The 17,468-nt window shown below is 39.4% G+C and overlaps 1 long non-coding RNA gene across 1 annotated transcript; it reads right to left on the reverse strand.

Annotated features, from left to right (window-relative positions):
• Positions 1–370: 370 nt before the first annotated feature.
• On the reverse strand, positions 371–17,069 carry LOC121063578. The gene is made up of 3 exons (XR_005816069.1): positions 16,285–17,069; positions 14,612–14,769; positions 371–506 (listed from the first exon to the last, which is right to left on the reverse strand). It is a non-coding gene; the product is annotated as an uncharacterized LOC121063578 (long non-coding RNA).
• Positions 17,070–17,468: the final 399 nt, after the last annotated feature.

Below are 17,468 nucleotides of genomic sequence, written 5' to 3' on the forward strand. Positions count from 1 at the left end.
GACCTACTTGTTCATAAAACATAAACTGAATGGTACAAAGAGGGCTTTTCTGTTTAGTGGTATGTCTGCTAATGCTGTCAGAAACTTAAAACGTTTCTAAACATTAGTTTAAAAGCTCATGCTTCAGAGTTTAACTAATCCTGGTATATTAAATTGAGCAGTGGTATGATGTAGATCATTCACACTATTTCTACAAATTTTTGCTCAACATTCCCTTAGACCATACACTGGTGCATGGCATTTTTTTTTATATAAAAGTGTAATAGATTATATTATTTTTGATTATTAACACTCAAGATTGATATAAATCACCTCAAGTCTTTGAAGAATGATACAGAATAGATTTGCTGTTGTTTTTGACTGCAAAACTGATTATTAGGTTTTAAATATTTTAGCTGCAAAGATTACAGGTGAAAACTTTCAGAAGTCATTTGTGTTGTCTACATGATTTCAGAGACGTTGGACAAAATGATCAAAAATTCCATTGGTGCTGAAGTACTCTGAAGCTAATAAAGAAGAAAAGAGAGAGAGAAAAAAAAAAAGATTAGACTGATGTTTGAAAACAGCAGCATGTTGGTTAAAGGTTAAATCTTGGCCAATGATGATTTTCATTTCCTTTCTAGTAGTGATTTTTCCTTTACAAGAAGGGACATTGAAGAATTGCTCTGCCTCATTTAAATTTCTCAAGCATTGGTAGCTGTCTTTCTCCTCACTGAGGTTGTCTTGTATGTGGAAGAGAGGTTTTCCTCTTTGCTAAAAGAAGGAAAGCTTTCGAGCTTTTTAGTGTACTCCTCTACTGGACAACAATTTTAAAAATTGCAATATTTTTTTATGATTTATTTATTTATTTATTGCATCACAAGATTTATTATTCTCTTTGGAGCCTGAGCTCTGGGTGTCAGGAACTTATATGAAAATCCTAGCTTTTACAAGGGGAGGTTTTGGAGGACTGTTCCTTGGAGTTCCTTGGAGCTTTATGGAGTTCAGAAAGAAAACTGAAATAACTTCTATTAACTGTTATTTCCTGATGTTCTGTCATGAGAGAGGAGGAATGGAAAACAAAGTCCAGAGTTATCATTTAAGAATAAATTCTGACTTTCAACACACTCATTTGGAAAATAAGTAACTTCTGTCCACTCTCTCAGCCTTCTCTGTGGGATCTGACTGGTAGACAGCAACGACATCTTCTCAAAGGAAGTAAAAATAACCCTTTAGTAAAGTTCAGTCTTGAGGTCTGAGATTCTCACATACACCAGGGAAGGACACCCATGAAGGAAACAGGTAATGAGATCCTCCAACACCAGATAGGCCAATAGGCCATCTCCCACTTTCTGGAGGATGAGGAAAGAGGACACTTCCCAGAACAGACAAATTTATGCTGACTAAAACTAGTAGCACTTCAGGATAGTGTCTTTTGTAAAATGTCAATTTATGCATATAAAATGGTTTCAGTAATATTGCACTTCACCAGGATGAACAAGTGCTACTTTCAGTAACTTTGTTTTTCTGCAAAACTGTAGGCAGCAGAAAGGGGCACTATGTCATCTCAGTGACATTTTTATAATCATTAACGTTTCAACTTGAAATTCTCAATAGCTGCAGAGAGGCTCAGTCTCTGAAATAAATGTGCCCACAATACTGATTAGAAACTGAAGGGATTAGCTTGATGTCTCTGATGTTATTGCTTGCTGAAATGAAAAGGAAAAAATGTTTAAAGTCCCAGACATAATTTACCTGACTTCCCCAGACCTATCAAAGGGTTAGCATCAATAACCAAGTAATGGCTGCTTTATAGTTTGGATTTTCTGACCTGATGTTTTCAAAAGGCTAATAAAAAGCCATACTGCTGAGAGGAAATTTTAGGTTGAAATGACTGTAAAAATACAACAGTAATGATAAAGCAATTTGTGTCAGTCTGAGAGTGGAAGTTAAACCTGTAACTATTCCATTCTTGAACAGCAAGTGAGAGGAAAAGAAACACCTACATGTTTGCATGCGCATAACTAACTGTGCTGTAAGGTGAGGTTTGTGTATGAATGGAATTTTAAGAATGTTTTGTTAAACATTTAATCTTCATGGAAAATATTCCCTCTCACTCTACAAGAGGGCTCTATCCAAGTCTAGGTTGTTAGAAATAGGCATTTTACAGATGCTGACCCGCAATGCTGTGTTGGGTGCAAACTAGAGCTTGCACATCAACATTATATTAAAATTCGTGTAGGCTACATCTTAGGCATTACTCCTACAATTAATAAATAGCTGGTTCAACTATTTATTTTTAATGTATACATCAGCCTCTACGGAATTGAAGCTAGAATTTTTTAAATATCCTTTTTACAAAAAGGAGTGTTTAGGCCGATAAGAATGTGATCTCTCACTCACTAGAGTGACTGAAATTAGTCATACCCTTTTTCCCTGTATCTGGGATAACTACATCCAGAAGACTGATTTTCTCTTCGTAAATGTGGTGTATGGGATGCCTAAGTGCACTTATTCAGGTAATAGTGCTACAGGACAAATATTGTGGAGAAGAGTAATGGAAAGAGAAATGCTTTAACCCTTCCTTTTTCAAAGTGGATTTTTTCCTCTCCTGTTGAATAATTTCCTCATATATATATATGTGACAAGAATTCTATTGTGTGCTCTTGTGCCTATTATGGTGGAACAGAGAAGTGAAGAGTGTCTCTGCAGTGCCAGCAGTGGTAGTGCAGCCAACTGTCTTCTGCTAGCCCAAGACTGCAGAATCTTTGGAGATGTTTTCTCTCAAATACTGCCAAGTTACACTCTCTATTTTCCTTGTAGGCCTAAGTTTTACTTTTCCATTATGTTAGTTGTCTGTTTTTTCTATATTTTTTTTTCCTGGCTTGTAATCTCAGTGCTTCAGGGAAACTTCATTTAGATTTATACACTTCAAAGAGACAGAGGCTTTATATGCCAGCTTTCCTGACTCCACAGAAGAAATAAAACCCCTCAGTCATAATGAAAGATTACAATCACCAACTGTTCATTCTTCTAGTTGTGTCATGTGTAGTTTAGTCATAGTTAATATGTATTATACATATTACAGTGCCTTCTGTCAGCCGTATTAGGTAGACAAGGTCTCCTGTTATCTGGTAGCCAAGGTCATCCTGTATCGAGTGACAAATGCAGGCATCAAATCTGCTGAAAACAATGAATAGTTCACCATGAGAATAACAAGATCTGTTACAATGGGTTAAATTTCTGGCTTGGTTTTCACTGAATTCATCTAATCATAGTGGTACAGCACATAAAATTAAACAAAACAAAACCAACAAACAAACAAAAAACTGTAAGATGGTCACTGTATTAAGAAATACCTTCTCCCCGGCATTTATTGTTCAGCCTAAAACTCTCTGAATAAAACCTCCCCTTACTATTTTTTTTTTTTCTTTTTCCTCTCCAGTGACTAATTCAAAGCTTCAGTGTCCCTAGTCTACACCATGTAAAGAATTTGAAAATAGCTGTTGGGTGAGCTATGGAGTTATGGCATGAAAAATATGGGTCTGTTATGTTAGTATAAACTATCAGAGAAGCACATGAGGAAGCTACAGTTGAGTCAAAAGAGCAGTGGTATTTTCCAGTCACACTGCAATACCCACAAGGGGATTGTTCCTCCACAAGTTCAGCTGAGCTCAGCTGACTCTCCCCTCCTGTACCTCAGTCACCTGCAGCCATCTTATTTGGAAATATGTGCCACATACACCCACAAAGATGAAAAGAAATCATCATTCAGCTGGGAAGCTGCCTCTTTGCTCTCTAAGCAAAGAATGTCAGCTTGGTTACTGTCAGCTGTTGATGGTCTTCAGTAGTTGAAGCATCTTCAGGAAGCTGAGTTTCCTGATAAGCCATATACAAATAAGTGGTGTATGTAGGAGACATGGGAAAAGTTGTCAAGCTCTTTTGAACACAGGCACTCTATGCCTGCTCTTTGCACAACTAATCTCTTTGTTAGATTTCATGCTAGTTTTCTGCAAAACATTTTATCTACTGAATGAGACTGAAGGGAGAAAAATGTGACTATTCTTAGTCTCTTCAGTAAAAAAAAAAAAAAAAAAAAGAGATGCATCAAACAAGCTCTTGTGTCAGAAAAAGAAATAGCCTAATTCATTTGCAAAACAGCAGATTCAAAAAGAAATACTGGCAACAGATTTTATATTTTTCACTTCACTAAAATGATAAAATTATCTGAAATTGATCACCTTTTAAAGGTACAAATCCTGATAAATACCTAAACTTTGTAAGTTACGGGCTGCTTCTATGAGAAAAGAAAAAAAAAAAAAAAAGCAACAGTTAGTGGTTCAAATGCCTCAGAAACTCATAAAGAAGAAAGGAAAGGATGAGAAGTCTTCTCTCAGAAAGAGAGAAACAAGCTGGGGTTGCCATAGAGTCTAGAAAATCAAAGTGGAATAAAAGAGGGTGAATAGTGTCATCAAATCTATGGAGAGCACATCTTTCCCACCATGCAGCCAGCACACCTCAGAGAATAGACTTGGGCTTCAGAGGCCCCTTTCAGTGAAGGTCCAGCAAATAGCAACAGTACTCAGTTCTTTTCCCCCCACCTCTAAGTCAAACCACAAATCATTATTCTGCAAATATCCTTGCAAAGAGACAGTAAGTGAATACATATGAATATCGGGAACCAGTCCTCTGCAGTATTTGCCCAGTTGCTGTGGCTACCTTATGTTACTGCTAAACAGCTCAAGTGAGTCTTTGCCAGGTGCTTAAAGTAATGAAATTAATTTAAAAAAAAAATAAATAAAAGCACCAACAAAACAAAATAAACTCCTCAACACTTAGCAGGTGCCAAAGAATTTTTTTTCTCTTTTAGAAGAGGCAAACAAGACTATTTCACAAGCAGAACCACCTTCTGTTTCTTGGATTTTGCAGAAATGTTCTCCAAAAAGCATGCAGGAATTTCAGCCATTTCTTATCAGTAATGGAGCTGACTAAATCATTCAAACATCTGTTTTAAAAACATCCTATACCATATTGTATATTTCAATGAAAGTATTAAGAAATCAGTTACAGCTGGATATCTAAGACACTGTAAAGCTAAGGAGAAGCTTACGAGGAGACAGAACTGGCTGCAGCTTAATGCCATAGCTAACTTTGCCAAACCAGCTGGACATTTTTTTTTGACACGCTCTCTACTAGATACAGAGGTACAGCATTCCCAGTATTTAGAAACTGAATATAGTTCTGATAAGTATCAAAGGATTCTTAAGTGTATTTCACTCTAATAGGCATTACTGTTGAAAGACTTTACATTCTATGTGACTGCAGCTACAATAAACTATTTGATTCTTTTCTCCTCACTAAGCAAGGGTTCAAATATTATTCTCATGGCTAGACTTCATACATTACCAACAATTTTCACTGAATGTTTCAGGTTGGAAGGGACTTCTGGAGTTCATCACGTCAAACTCCCCAGCTCAAGAAAGACCAACTAGAGCCCTTGAAAAAAACTTCAAAAATATGATATAGAGAGTGAAAACATAAAAATCATAGGTATAATCTACATAGAATAAAGGCAAAGGTGACTAACTAGTAACAGCTTACAGTGCAACTCCATAAACAGATGACATAAAGACAGATGGTGTCAATTGCTTTCATGGAGTAGTTCAGTTGGAAGGGAACTTCAAAGGTCAAGTCCAACTGGCTGACCACTTCAGGGCTAAACAGAAGTTAAAGCATATTATTGAAAGCATTGTCCAAATTGTCTTGAACACTGACAGGCACACAGCACCATCCACCTCAATATGAAGCCTGTTGCAGTGTCTGACCACCCTCATGGTACAGAAATTTTTCCTTATGTCCAGTCTGAACCTCCCCTGGTGCAGATCTGTGCCATTAATACCCCTCCTACCATTGGTTCCCAGGGAGTAGAGATTGGTGCCTCCTTCTGTGCATCCCCTGCTCAGGAAGTTGTAGGGAGCAATGAGGGTGTTTCTCAGCCTTATTTCTATTTAAAAATTTTAAGATTAGCTACTAAAAATATAACTGCAAGAGTGGCTTTTACTGAAATATAAGCAGGAAAAAAAAAATCCTCTTTCCCCCTCCATGAATAAGGCAATTCCAGTCCTCTTACGATATTAGAGATGGTTTTAAATACCTAAAGCAGGATTTTGTGATTCCAGCAAATAGAGTAAAGAGGATACTTGTGGCTGCTTCATGCCCAGACAGTTCCACTCACTCGCTTCATCTATTGGGACAGTTAGAGTAGAGACTGGATCTTTTTTTGGTATATTGGCTCAATACAGAAAATACTCCAATTTACAAAAAGAAATAAAAAATAAAAAATCATTAGATGTTTGTCAGAAGCATATGACAAGCAGACTTGAGGAGCATATGATAAACAAGGAGTAATTACACAAGTTAAAGCCAGAACAAACTATACTATCACCGAATCCAGCCTCTTCTATAATGCTTCCTATAGTATTTCTCCCAATTATTTACTTGAAAGAACACATCCACCAAGAAAGCATCCAACCCACCACTCTTCACAGCATTTTGTCCCAGCCACTCACCACGTTTCTGATCAAAACCAAAAACCTTTAAACAAAGCTGGCTTTCACTGACGCTCTCTGATTCTTGTCTTTTCCCTGCAGCACCAATACTGTTCCTCCTCTGGAGGCGTCTCCTAGTCATAGTTTGTTTTTAAACCAAGATTAACAACTTGAATTACCTGCTTAACTCCTGCAATACGTTTGAAATTGGAATTTAACAGTGAGCATAAATGTTCAGTTTTACTCAAAAGCAGGCCACAGAGAAGCAGATATCCAGACCTCTGGCCATGTGGACTACTGGAGCTCCTTAGGGGAAGGAGCTCCAAAACCCTCATGCTGTGATCACCAGTGCAATGAGCAGTTCCCTCAGCAACCAACAGTTTTCACCCTGGGGTTTCCAACCTGCAGGCACCCCTGGATTTTGTTGAAGTACCGGCACTCAAGTTTCAAAGAAGTATCGCTCAGTTGCTGTTATCACTCAGGATGTATGAGACAAATGTGGATTTGGGCATGACTGCTAACTGGAAGTTTGTAATTTTGTCAATTTTTCATGCTTTTTGTGGAAAACATACTGACAAGGAACCTAAAGAGATAATAGCAAATGTACTGGACTGCAGACGAGTATTACAAATAAAAGACAGATTCTGAAACAATCTGTCTTCAAATTCATTGTGTTTATAACTTCTTTAATTATAATTCTCCAAAACCCTTGCCAAAACGCTGTTTGGTAACACTTGTGTTATGTCTAGATTCCATCCTGACATTATTCCTACTTCTTACACTTTTTCTGGTAATGCAGATAGAGAAGGTGTTCCTAGTTTTTAAAATTCAGTGAGTGACTGCATTTTCTGGGGGAAAAAAATATATATATTTAAAAAAAAAAAAAAAGGAGGGGAGAAATAAGAGAAAGACCCACAATACCAAGGAGGTAGGGAAAGAAGGCAATCAATATTCATTTGTTTAGCAATCTTAAAATATATATTTATATATATAAATAAAACACTTAGGTCTTTGCAAACTCCTCATCCTGACATCTTATGGTTTCACTGTAACAGATGTTAATAGGTTCAACTGCAGTTGAGTTTCTAAAACTCTTTTTGTGCTTCTTAAGAGACTTGTCTACATCAGGCAGATGCGGGTGTATTCTGAAATATGTCTGGGTAAAAATAGCATCATTAAATTCGGTCTGAGATACATTTTAGCAAATGAGATAAGGATTTTCAATGTTTTTCTGTGGTTAATAGTATTTTGATGACACGGCTTGTCTTTTCATAAGACGTATCATGATCTCTTAACAGGCATAAACATAGTCAGTCTGTTGCAGTTGTGACGATGAACAGATCTGACTCATCAGAAATATAATAGCTTTTCTAAATACAATCCAGGAACATGATGTTGGACACATGCAGCTGAGTGTAGAATTGGGAAAAAAACTTCCTTCGACCAAGTTAAAAGCAAAATTTGTCAAGCTGGGTATTTATTCCTAGTAAAACACAGGAGTTACTATGTGAGACTACACAAAAAGCCTGAAATGAACCCTATTAGGAAGTAATAGAAAAATTTCTACTGTCATCAACAGGTTTCAGATCAAGCCAAATGTGCTTATGAAGTGCTGGATGAGCCTCATCACTGAAATTCCTAAGGAAAGACAGAGAATGATCACAGCTGTTTTATATATATATATATATATATATATATATATATATATATAAAACACTCTTTAAACTTTTTGGCCAAAATGTTCCAGTTAGTCTCTTGTGCAAATTGTGGTGCTCCATCCCCAAAGTGTTTACGAAATATCAGAAATCAGAAATCAAAATAAAGGCATTCTTAATACAAGCTTCAACTACACTCATACAGTCATACAATATACTGAATTGTAAGGAACCCACAAGGATCACAGAATCATAGAATCATTAGGGTTGGAAAAGACCTTCGAGATCATCAGGTCCAACTGTGACCCTACCACCAATGTCACCCACTAAACCATGTCCCTAAGCATCAAGTCCAACCTTTCCTTAAACATCCCCGGGGACGGTGACTCCATCATTGATCATTGAGTCCAGCTCCTGGGTCTGCACAGGACCACCCAAAAATCAGACCATGTGTCTGACAATATTGTCCAAATGTTTCTTGTACTCCAGCAGGCTCAGCGCCGTGACCGCTTCCCTGGAGAACCTGTTCCAGTGCCTGACCACCCTCTCAGTGAGGAACTTTTTCCTAACGTCCAACAGGAACCCCCCCAGATGCAGCTCCATGCCCTTCCTTAAGGTTCTGTCGCTGTCTCCAGAGCAGAGCTCAGCGCCTGCCCCTCCGCTCCCCTCATGAGGGAGCTGCAGGCTGCCATGAGGCCTCCCCTCAGCCTGCTCTGCTCTGGGCAAAACGACAACAAGCAACCTCAGCCGCTCCTCATACGTCTTGCCCTCTAGACCCTTCACCATCTTTGTAGCAATCCTTTGGACACTCTCTAGTAGTTTTATGTCTTTATTCTGTGGCACCCAAAACTGCACACAGTACACAAGGCGAGGCCACACTAGGACAGAGCAGAGCAGAGCAGAGCAGGACAATCCCTTCCCTTGCCCAGCTGGCAGTGCCACACCTGATGCACCCAGGATACGGTTGGCCCTCCTGGCTGCCAGGGCTCACTGCTGGCTCATATTCAACTTGCTGTCAACCAAAATTCCCAGATCCCTTGCTGTGGGGCTGCTCTCCAGCCTCTCATCCCCCAGTCTGTACGTATATCCAGGGTTACCCCTTCCCAGGTGCAGAATTTGGCAGTTGCTCTTGTTAAACTGCATATTGCTAGTGATTGCACAGCTCTCTAATTTGTCAGGATCTCTCTACAAAGCCTCTCTGCAAACCCCTTGACAGAGTCAACAGCTCCTCCCAATTTAATATCATCTGCAAACTTACTCGGTCCACCTTCATGTCCTACATGCAAGTCATTTATGAAAACCTTAAAGAGAACTGGCCATAAAATGGAGCCCCATGGAACCCCACTAATGGCTGGCCACCAGCCTGATGTAGCCCCATTCACTATAACCCTTTGAGCTAGGAACTTACCTAGTTGAGTCCTGGGAACCATCATTCCTCATACATTTGATTCCAGGACTCCTCCAAGGCCCTCAATAGAAGGCATATAATGAGACAACTGCCAAACAGAAGTCATGTAGTCCATCCTCCTGTCCTTGGGCAAAATCAATTCTGCCTAAATCATTCCTGACAAAAGTTTATCTATCCTATTTTTAAAAACTTCAGTGACAGAGATTTCACAGCTTCCCCAAGCAATCTGTTTCAGTGCTCAACCTTCCTTACCATTATAAACATTTTCTGTTTCCTACACTAAACCTCTCACATTGCTGTTTCTGCCCATTCATTTTCTTCCTTCCAAGTCCACTGTGAACCATTTATTTCCAACCTTTTTTGCTGCAATATTTTCCATCGTTAAGAGTATCACATCTCCCATCTTTTTTTTCCTCTCTAGACTAAAAGTGTAAAACTAATAGTTATTTCTCGGTGTTTTGGGGTTTTATTGTGGTTGTTGTTTTTTTAATGTCCAATTAACATGCGATTCATGCTAATGTGTGTCTTATTAACAATTTTTAGAGACACCCAGGCTCCAAAAATATTTTAAGAGAATCATTTACATTTTTGAATGGGTATTAATATATGTGTATATATATATATACTTAAAGATTCATTTGATCTTCTAATGCTAACATAAAATGGTCCCTATGACTCGTATCACAAAAGCTGTCAGCATTATAGAAATGAAAACATAGTTTATTGACGCTAATGGCATCAAACGCCCTATTTTGAATTCTTTGTTTTCCTGAAGAAGAATTATGAGTCATTGTTTCATAGCAGGAGACAGACAGGGATGCAATATCACCAAAGGCACATAATCAATTTGTCACTAAAACAGCTCAGCATTGAATGAAGCTATAATAAATTAGTATTTAAATATATATATATAAACACATATGGGGGTGCTAAAGCATGAAATAGGTCACAGAGAAAATCTGAGCCTATAATTCTGTTCAGTTGTAGCATAAAGCTCAAGCAATGAGATCGTAATAAAACACCTTAAATGGCCATTAGACGGCTCGAACTTAACTTTCTGCAGCATAGAGGATCCAGACCACCATGTTGTAGACATACCTGAGTACATAAGATCTACCAAGTAGAATCACTGAGTTATAGTGTCTCAATTATCTTGAAGGCTTATCATTCTTTTAGTGAAAACTGCATTAGAGTCCTACTTCAAATTGCTTTCAGTTTCATTATCAAAAATCCCCAGGTATAACAGCACTGTGTCTTATTTAAAATATGTCTTTCTATGATGTTGCATTTTTGAATGTCTATTAAATGTCCTAGTCCACCTGAAAGAAGAAAGCTGGTAAATAAACCTAGCCTGAATGTACATGAATGCTATATACATGTGTGCATGCAGATGTATATGTGATGTGCTTGCATATGAGCTGTGTTAAATCTACATGGATAAGAACAGATCAGCTGTAAGTCAAGTAAACACAAATTTTGGAGCTTACTCCCAGCCTCAAAGTTGTTTTGCTCTACTTTATCAAACCCAAGTGGAAAGAATGCTCTCTCTTTACAGAACCATATTTAAAGAAGGAAAAATCAGCCTGGATGTTGCTGCCATACAATACCCTTCACCTTGAAAGCCTGGAGATTTTTGTGGCCCCCTAAGACTGGGCAACTGCTGTACTACAAGTTGGTTGACTGAATCAGGGATGTTTTGTGGAACTCATCATTTGACAAATACTTGAGATTAAGTGTGTCTACTGAGATCAAATGGCAGAAGGCTTCAGACATGTACCACACTAAAAACTCAAAGTTTTCTTCTTTGCCAACATCACCTTAAAGCTTCTTGACAGAATCTAGATTGTTTGATTCTTCCCAAAGGCAAAAGATTAGAGCTAAGCAAGGGTCAGACTAGCGAGAGAAGGAGGACGAGAGGGAAAGGATGAAGCTGGTTTATTTTCTCTTGAGGAGCAGATAGATTCATTAATGCCAAAACCTTCTCCTTTCAGAAAACACTATAATTTCAACGCCTTTCCAACAGTGGGAAAAGGATGGTTATTAACCTGATTTTCAAATCTCTGGCACAAGTTAAGTAAACATTCGTGCCATGGCTGTTATCTTACCCAGAATGGCAAGTGTTGTAAGCTATTACCTACTTTGCCTGTGCTCAGAGCTACTCTTGGCAGTTGAAGTGCATATGGTGTTGCTGATCATTTCAATGAATAGCTGACTGATACAGGACTCTTAGCTATGTTCCACTTCAAATAAAAGAAAATCGCCTGCCCTATGAAAGCTTCAAAGTATAAGAACAAAAACAGGTGAGTTACTTACCAAGGTCTTAAGGTTTCAAGCCTGAAAAGAAACTCAGAAGTCATCAGATACATCCTTTCCTATTACAACTGTTATAAAACCTTGTTCATATTTGAGGTACACCTTTGGAACACAAGCTGTTTGATTCCATCTCCCCGAGTCCACTTATATACAGCACTCCTAAGCCCTCTTAGGTCTTGTTGTACTGGGTTAGAAGACACGTCGGTATAGTTATTTAAGCATTTTGCTGTCTCTGCTGAAGTACTTCCCTCAGTGAATACTACTATCCTATTTGTCATATGTACAGCTTATGCTGTGATCAATTTACATATGCTAGTCTACCTCCTTCTCCACTGCCTGAACTTGTGTTCCTTTGTAAAGGAAACACCAGTAATATATGATTCCCTACAGCTAAAAAACAAGGACAGACTGCCCTTGAGCACCATTCAAAGACATAATACAAACAAATGGGAAGCTACCTTCTCATATATACATGTCTTACTTTATCATAGAATCATAGAATCATTAAGATTGGAAAAGACCTCCAAGATCATCTGGTCCAACCATCCCCCTATCACCAATATCACTCATTAAACCATGTCCCTAAGTACCACGTTCAACCTTTTCTTAAACCCCCCCAGGGACGCTGACTCCACCACCTCCCTGGGCAACCCGTTCCAATGCCTAAACACTCTTTCTGAGAAGAAATTTCTCCTAATTTCCAAACTGAAATAAATAAAATAAACCTGTAATGAAGTTCCAGTTATATCAACTCTAGCATACCCACCCTTTCCAGTTTTAACTTTGCCATCTAAACTTCCTAATGACTCTTTATATGCTGGTGTACTACAAAGACTAAAGCCGCACTCATTTAATAGGTGTGCACACAGATGAGACACACGGAGGCACTATGGCCATGGTGAGAAATATTAGTAGCAATATGCATTCATAACAAGAACACAAAACATTACAGATCTCTAGCTTAATTTCTAAAGGCTTCATCTAGTAGCAAAAACATCTAGAGCAGAAAATCTTCCAGTAGCTCTCCCAGAACTGACATCCTTCTGCCTCTTCTGGAAACAGGGGAATTAAAAGCAGTCCATGTCAGCAAAGATTTTGAAGAGGCAACAAGCTGCCTAAACAAATTTTCCTAAAGAAACTAAGATGCTTCCATCTTACAGAATTTGAATTCAAACTATCTTTCTATTATCTTTTGAAAAATCGTACCTATTAACAGTCTACCCAAAGCTATAGAGCAAGGAAATACCTGCACTTGTTTCTTAAGTTATGCCTCAATTGTAAACTATTTTTAACATGGCAAAAAGAGGCACTGCTGTTAAATTCACCCACTATCCTTCCAGTGGGTTCTCTCACTTTTGTGAAGGAGCAGGTCTGAGTCCCACTGACACGGTAAAGATGTGCCACTTTAAGATGTCCCACAAGCCACATCTTTCCCACTCCCTTTAGGTTACGTTGCCTCCAGTCTCACATGGTCTATACACTACCTCAGGAACCAGTATGTGTAAACATGCAGATTTTTTTAAAGATTATGCAAGACAAGTGGCTGCAAGACACCAGAGAAAACTCACTGGTTCTCTGTTTTTATGGCTCGTGGTTCTGCCTCATCTACCACCAAAAGACAAGGTCCTTAGACTAAAGCCCAAAGGACCTCCTAGAAGCTGCTGCCAGTCTACAATAACTGCAGACTGAACACGTGCTTTGGCCACCCTTTAAAGTTAAATAGACACAGGACAAGGTTTTCTGGAAACAACACACCTTCTCACACTGCTCAAGCTCTTTTTTCTTGCTAGAAATAAACAAAGAGGCTCCCTAAAGAGCTGCAGCACACTGTGACTAAGGAAAATTTGTTCACTTCAAATGGAAGAAATGATTTCCTGGGGTGGATGCCAAGTGCTCTCATTTGTGCTATGCCCTGGACCAAAACACTAACTGTGCCTAGATTTGAACAGTTTTATAGGAGTAACAGACTTTCAAAATAACTCCTTTATTAAGACAAGCTAAATCCTGAGAAGGAGTTATTTTAAACTCTTTGTCCAGAGAGGCAAAATCATTTGAGACTAGATCATGCTTCTGAGAAGATACCTGCTAGAGCTGATTAAACCTCATTCATTTATTCAGCAAGAGCTAGGTTAGGCTAGAGGGGGAAATAACACCTTTGTGCCACAAGTGAAGAGAGGAAGGAAACCATGGACTCATCCTTGGATGAAGCCATCCTGCTCTCTCAGCCTGGGAAAAAGTAGCTGGAAACCTGGTCTCTCCTGGCTGAAGACCACTTGCTGAATACCCAGCATCACACAGAGAGAATCCTTCAGAGTGCAGGAACTTTGGCTGTGTCACATTAAGGTAAGGGACATTTGACACCAGTACTTGTCTAGCACAGCAAATCATAAAATCAATCATACACTTCCAGGCACACAGAGTGACTGATATCTAATTTCCATTGAGATGCTGACTCTTTGCTTTCTCTTCAAAAGCTAAATTAGTTCAGGAGAGACACTTCAAACATACCAAAGAGCTCCCTAATTTTCCTCTGGGCTTCTCTTAGCTCAGCAGCTTCACATTTGCAAGAACCAACAGTCATTCATCTTCCAGACCCAGAGAGAACGTCTTTCCTTCTGTCCATTCTGAAGTCTGGCCCTTCTTAACACCTGGCCCCTCTTGAAGCTCTCAGCCACCACTATATCACATAAAGAATGAAAACTCCTTACCAGGGCTCCCCCAGATCACACTGGTCAAACAAGACCTTCTGATCATGTTCAATCACTCCAAGGGAAGAACCTCTGCCACTTGGGACTTTGCCTGATTCAGAGATCAGCAGCCGATACCATGTAAATGAGTTGATTTCCTCTCTTTCCCTGGCTACATCCTGAAACAAAGAGGAAAATAAAATAAAATAAAATAAAATAAAATAAAATAAAATAAAATAAAATAAAATAAAATAAAATAAAATAAAATAAAATAAAATAAAATAAAATAAAATGATAAGAAAAAAAGAAAGAAGGAGATTGGGTTTACATGCCAAGGCACTGGCAGTGAGGGGCTGCTCTGCAAGGAGAGGCTGGGCCTGCCCTGTGCTGGACACAGCTGGTTCCAGTTAGGTCCAAGAGACACAGCTGAGCCCAGCAGTGATGTTGGTGGCACCTCTAGGAAAATATATTTAGGAAAGAGTGAAATATGAGAGATGAAAAAAAAATAGAAAGAAAAAAAAAAAAAAGACATGAGAGACATCCCTGCAGACACCAGAGAAGGAAGAGGACAAGGAAGGGGATGAGGAGCAGGACAGGAGGATGCACTACAGGCTCTGGAGCAGAGATTTCCTTGCAGCCTGTGGAGAGCCCACACTGGAGCAAGTATTCTGCATCATGTTTCAGACTGTATATGCAGGGAGATCATAGCAAATTCTGAGCAGCCACTTCTTTTAATAGAGTACAGTGTTTTGCATTGGCCAATGGCATTCATTAAGATCAGCTCTAGTTCAACATAAAGCAGTCAAAGTGTCAATCTGAATGATAACAAGCATGGATAATCTAAAGATGGCTTAAGTACGTGTGATATAGAGCCCCCTGTACTGCTCATAGCATGCAAGGATAGAATTAATTTCACTGAACTTCACCCTTCTGTGTTTATATCCATTACTCTAAAGACTATATCATCAGTGACAAATAAATAAATAAATAAATAAAATAATAATAAAAAATAATCATTATAAGATATGATTTATTTTGTTTTAAATCAATGTCTGAAGCAGGTAAAATGAATGATCCCTAAAAGCACCTGTTTCTCTCCACTGACTTAAAATAAAGCCTGTTTCAGACGGTGTGAAATTTGCATCATACGTATCTAAATGAGATGAGGTCAGTCTCATCTCTAATGACTACTTGGTCTGTTCTGTGTTGGTTTATCAATACATTTAACACATACATAATTCAATACATTCAGGATCTCTAGCATAGCCCACACAAATAAGCATTTGTAGTACTCTGGGTCATAAAAGAAGTGGTCCACTAAAAAGTTTTGCACAAAAACATCCTTTATTCCTTTAACACACAAACAAGCTGTGGCCTGTGATGAAGCCCTGCACATCTATTGAGGCACTTAGTATAAGTAGGATAGTAAAATATGAATGTTTTCATCAACAATGAGGGAAAACTTGTAAAAGGACTTCATAACTTGTAAAAGGACTACAAAACCCCGGAAATATAAGACATCAGCTTCACAGACCATACCAGAATTGAAATCAAGTAATCAGGCAGCCCTAAGGTAATTAAGGGACTTGACTTCAGTTTTTGAAAAGTGATTGAGCTGAGTCAAAATATGATGTTAGTGGTTTTGGTATGTTATGTACCATAGCTCAGTAAAAACTCACTCAGTGAATACTCACACTCACTGCCTGTGGCCGACAAGCACAGGGAGCAGCCACCCTCAGTCACCTTGGGCAGCCCCTGCCCCTGTCCGGGGCTCTCCCTGCCTCAGGCCAAGGCTGTCAGTCCCACGTCTCCCTGGTGGCTGTCAGACATCCATCCTGGGGTGGCCATGTCACACACCCACAATGATGTGGGCCACCGACAGCCTGCTGCCCGCTGTGACAGGGGCACTGCATCACTGGAGTTGGTGCCCAGAGATAATATTTTTGATGCTTTATCTGGATGTCGGTGTCCTTGTAGAAAGCAGCAAATCCCTTCATCTGAGTGGCTGAGGACAAGAGTGCGCCATGGTCTGGTCATGTCCCTGCGTGAGCCTCCAGCTCTAGAGGATGAAAAAGGAACAGCCACCACCTGTCCCACCAGGGACAACCCCTGTCTTCCTGCCTGGGCTCAGCCCTCCCCATCCTTGTCCCCCTCCCCACCTCAGCCCTTGCTCACCTGCTCCTCACCTCCATCCTGGGTGGCTGTGTCGTCTGTGACATGGGCCACAGCCAACATTCTGCCGCTGTGACACAGCCACCACATCACCAGGGCGGGTGCCAGGGGTACTAAATGCATATTTTAATACCAATTGAAATGCAAAGTTCACAATACTAAAATGAAGCTCTGAAAAATATGCTGGTTTTCTTCTGTACTTCAACACTAGAGATGAACCTTTATACTGCTTGATACACCATTTCATCTCATGTTAAAATTATATGAATGGATGTTGAATAGCTCATAACAGAATTCCTATCTTTTAGTAAACCCTGAAAAGAATGACTGCCATACTGGTAGTCATTGCACAGAATGAATAGCATTCAGTTAAATGTCAAAATTTTGTTGTTCAGTGTGCAGCCTGAGCAGTTGGTTTTTGGATGGCACTCGTGTCTTGATCCAAAAGTAGTGTACATATTTTCCTCTCTAGCCTTCCTGTGATGATTGTCAAAATAATAGAACTTCATAGACAGACTTTTTAACACCCTTCCAATGAAGCCAGTACTGTTTTTAGTCCCACGGACAGATGGAGAGTGGTGTCTCATGAGACCTCACCTGGAGTACTGCAGTCAGCTCTGGGGCCCCCAGCACAAGAAGGACATGGAAGTACAAGAATGAGTCCAGAGGAGGGCCACAAGGATGATCAAGGGCCAGAGCACCTGTC

This window comes from Cygnus olor, chromosome 1 (assembly GCF_009769625.2).
Source record: "Cygnus olor isolate bCygOlo1 chromosome 1, bCygOlo1.pri.v2, whole genome shotgun sequence".
Lineage (NCBI taxonomy): Eukaryota > Metazoa > Chordata > Aves > Anseriformes > Anatidae > Cygnus > Cygnus olor.